The sequence below is a fragment of the Gymnoscopelus microlampas genome (genome assembly GCF_963454915.1).
Source record: "Gymnoscopelus microlampas genome assembly, chromosome: 20".
NCBI classification, from domain to species: Eukaryota; Metazoa; Chordata; class Actinopteri; order Myctophiformes; family Myctophidae; genus Gymnoscopelus; species Gymnoscopelus microlampas.
In genome coordinates, this window is record NC_139957.1 from 368,725 (window position 1) to 373,755 (window position 5,031).

Sequence of the window (5,031 nt, forward strand, 5' to 3'; positions counted from 1 at the left end):
TGTTAAAGCTCAATATATATTAAATGGATTAGATGATTTTAATCTACAGTGGTCAAAATAAAACCGGTCAAAGGTAAAAAATCAATACGAAATCCACCGAAACAGAACGTAGTAACAACAAGCAGTAACCAGTATATAACAAAAGGACTGACTTGTGAATTATACATGTAGGTAAGAAATCGCTGAAACGACCTTAATAAATGACCACTAGATAAGAGAATTTATGAGACATTAGGAATGTCTTCCCAGGAATATAGGTGATAAAACATTTTTACTTGACTGACTCCCTGGCGGAGCTGTGTTAAACAGTAATTTAAAAACAGGCTTATAATTTATGAGACAAATCGTTCGGTACAGACAATAAAATAAAATAGATAAAAAGGTATACTCATCAGATCAAGGTTTACATGGAGAAGTTACGTGGAGATCCCAATCACTGGACCATGGTAAAAATAAAAATAAAAAGATATACTCATCAAATCGATGGTTCAGGGATCCTGACCCCGATGGCTGGACCATCTGGAATTTGAGACATGTCGAGAGTCAAGGGGCAAGTCCAAAGGTCCAGCGATCGCGTCCAGGTCCAAAACAAAATAAAATAAAATAAAAATGTGATACTGTTCAAAGATAACCTTCATCTGAATAGAAGTGATAAATCGTTACACCCAGGGCTGGTTCGTTTGATACGTATTAAAACATGGTCTGCCAGGGGAAGAGAGTCTGACCGTACAGTTCCGGTCAATAGCTCAGTTCCCCCCGTCCACCCTGTTTTAAACATATCCGGCTCGAAGGACCAATTGTTAAAGTAGGTTTTTTCCTTATCACCCATATGTATAGATACCGATACATGGCAGTACATCACATCGATATTTATATAAGTATTAGAACATTTTCATAAAAGGCGATAAAGAAAAAACAGACTCAGGACACAGGCAGCCATGGATGTAACGAAAGTATATTATTCAGACAGAGAGAGTGGAAGGTTACAGTATCACAGTGGTAGGCATCATCGGTCGTCGTCTCTCTGCCATTAAACAGAGAAAGCACTGGTCTTTAACAGCGTCCGTTAACATAAACATATGACATCATTGAAGATACATCAAGCGTCCAGCCCTTGGAGGTGTTGTCCTGCCATTGGTGGATAGTGATGAGTACGTCATCGTCAGATGAGGATGATGATGGTAGATGATGAAGATGATGATGATGGTGTGACAGTTTATCTTTGAACAAACAGCGTCCACATGTCTCGAACAACACGTTAGCCTCGGCTCTGACCTGTCTGGTCAGAGGTGACTTCGTGAAACTGTGAGAAGGGTTATGCACTGGAGGAGAACACCCGAGATATGGTGTTCTTAAAACAATAGATAACCACAGAAAGGCCTGTAACTATTTTGACCTTGCATAGACAGAGACAGGAGAAATAGGGAGAATAGAGTACATGACAGAATTTAGGCCAAAATGACAGCATTATATTAATTTGACATTTAAAGCAGATTTAGGACATTAGACAAATTATGATTAATTAAAACATATCTATCACCAATGTTAGCCAATAAAGATGGAATATGAAATATTGCACACATCCGTCTTGATCACATGACTATAGAGATACCGTGTACCGATTTGCATGATTTTTGGACATAATCTGAAGGAGTAATAGCAAAAAAATGTTTTACAAAAGTCAGCCTCCTGGTGGTGCTCTAAAAGGAACATGTGAAAAATGCAGTGCAAAGGTTTTTCCTTGGCCTCGAGGGATTGTGCGTGTAAAGTTTCACGCAGATCGGTGCAGTTCTAGATAAAAACGTGAATCGGCCTGTTATAGCGCCACCATGAGGCTGATGTGAAAATGTTCAAGTGGCATTTCTTCCTCGGCCTAGTGGGAATGTGTTGATCACATGACTATAGAGCCCTAGTACCGATTAGCGTGACGTTTGTATCTGTAGGAGTGATATCAAAAAAGGTGTTTTGCCTTTCGGCCTGGCGGAGACAATAAATCTAGTTTTCAATGAAGTGAGTCCCGGGACTCACTGGTGGTCATTTGAATGAGTCCCACTAATCTTTGATTAGATGTTGGCCTATTTGACAGTGCAGAAGCATAATTGCCTTGATGCCTATAACATTAACGGACGTCAACGAGCGTCAGCTGGACACAGACACGCACGCACGCACACACGCACGCACACACACACACACACACACACACACACACACACACACACACACACACTCGCACAAGCACACGCGCGTACACACACACACACACACACACACACACACGCACACACACACACACACACACACAAAACCTCAACAAACCTCATTACCAAAGGTGACCGGGCTTTCTCCGTGGCTGCACCTACACTATGGAACAAGCTCCCATTGCACATCAAGATAAGTCCCACCATTGAGATTTTTAAATCAAAATTGAAGACCCACTTTTTCACTCTTGCTTTTAACATAGATTGAGGCTCGTTCTTTGTTTGCTGTTTCCCTGTCCTTGCCTTGTTCTTATTGTCTCCGCCAGGCCGAAGGCATGGCGAGAGAGTATGTTTTACCCTCCGTCCGTCCGTCCGTCCGTCTGTCTGTCCGTCCGTCTGTGGACAGTGTAGTATATTAGAACTAAGCATAAGGCCTAATAAACATAGTCCATTGATTACTCTGGTCAAACTTAACGCTGGCTAGCTGGTTTGGGAGACATTCCGGATTAGTCACAGAAATTCTACACCCTTTCATGGGGGAGAAAAACCCTTCCATAAGATAAAGGTCCATTCTCTTAGGAGGTCCAGATGGCCAGTATCTCCTGGGGTCATCTGACCTTAGTGACCACTGTATTGTCTTAACCAACTCTCTCAATAGACTCCTACACACACCAAACTACTTAATCTGGCACACACACATTTACACACATAGTTTAACACACACACCTACGTGCACACTGAAGTACATCCATACATGCCTATACACACCCACAGGACACACACCGTTTTGGTATCTGGTTCAGAGCACACACGCCACATGCACAAGCCTATAGAAAAGAGCGTGCATGTGCATACACACGGGGTATAAAAAAGGTTCTCTAAAGTGAATTCTGTCTCTTTTCCTGCTGAAAAGCTGCCATGTCCTGACCTGTGTAACCATGTAAGTAATTCTCTTCTCTCCTTAATAAAATCAACTGAGGAGAAGGAATGCCTGGACTCTTTAATTCTCCTTAAACAAGGGCAAATAGCCCCACAGATTAATACATTTCACTACAACAGCTAATCTCTGCCACCGTTCGCTTGATCGCAGCGAAACTGTGCACACACACTCCCTGGATGCCAATTCAGACCCTCTGCCCCAAAATGTTCACATGGGCTTGTTATAGCGCCACCAGGAGGCCGCTTTTGCCAAAACACATTTTATGACAGTACTCCTACAGATTTTGTCCAAACGTCACACAAATCGGTACACAGTATCTCTATAGTCATTAAACGAAACGGGTCTTTCACATTTCTCATATTCCATCCGGATTGGCTAAAAATGGCTTCCAAAGTTTGCAGGACTGCTCCGTTTTGAACAAAATGCCTCAAATCATAAACACAGCATGTAATTTCCGTGAAACTTTGCACGCACATTCCCACTATGCCGAGGAAGAAATACCACTTGAGATTTTTCAAATCAGCCTCATGGTGGCGCTATAACAGCCCCATTCGTGTTTTTACCTATAACTGCACCAATCTGTCTAAAGCTTTGTATGCGCACTCCCTAGAGGTCAAGGAAAAACCTTTGCCCTGCATTTTTCACATCTGCCTTTTATAGCGCCACCAGGTGGCCGACTTATGTAAGACATATTTCTTTACATTACTCCTTCTGATTTGATCCAAATTTCACACAAATCGGTACACATGATTTCTATAGTCATGTAATAAATACGGATCAGTTAGATTTTTCATATTCCATCACGATTGAATAAAATTCACATCTAAAGTTTGCAGGAGTGGCTCGTTTTGAACAAAATGCCGCAAATCATGAACGCAACGTCCGATTGCGGTCAAACTTTGCACACACATTCACACTATGTTGAGGAACAAATGCTACCCTTTTAACATTTGCCTGTTATAGCGCCACCAGCAGGTCAAATTTAGCAAAACACATTTTTTTAACAAAATGCCTAAAATCATGAATGCAGTGTCCGATTGCCATGCAAGGCCTAAGAAGAAATGCCACCCTTTTCACATTGGACTATTATAGCGCCAACAGGAGGCCACAATAACCTACCTGACCTGGCGGAGACCTGTGCTCCGAGGAGCACTTTCTCTAGTTTTGTTTCTGTTTTGTTATTGTCTCTTCTGCACTTTGTCTCTTTATGCCTCTTAGTCTGTTTTGTAAATAGACTAAGGTCTATTTGTTTTTGTTTGGAAAGCACTTTGGGTCAGCTGATGTTGTTTTTAAATGTGCTATATAAATAAACTTGACTTGACTTGACTTGACACACACCTGCCCTCTGCAGTGCTCTAATTGTTGAAAGTCTCATTTCTCTGCAAAAGCCCTTGAATATGATGGAATATGATTAAGGATTACTGTGATTATGGTAAACTCACATTTCATATCACACACACCTTACAGTAAGAACTCCAGTAACTTATTATTAATACAAATAAAAAAAGCGATACAGATATTTTCCGATATTACATTATTATGCTAAAATCAGCCGATAATATCGGGATGGCGATAATATCGGACAACCCTACTCTCCTTCTTTATATAATCAGGCTGTTGTTCATTGTTTGGGTATGCTGTCATGTTTTGTCTGATCAAAGTACAACCTTTGCTTGACCTTTAGGACAAGGCTAAATATTGCACACATGTAGAATAAACATGTAGAAAAAAGAATAACTCGCACTACGTTAAGGAACAAATGCCACCCTTTTAACATTGCCCTATTATAGCGCCACCAGGAGGCCGATTTTTGCAACATTTTTCTTTTTTATATTACTCCTACAAATCTTGTCCAAACATCATGCAAATCGGTACACATTATCTCTATGGTCA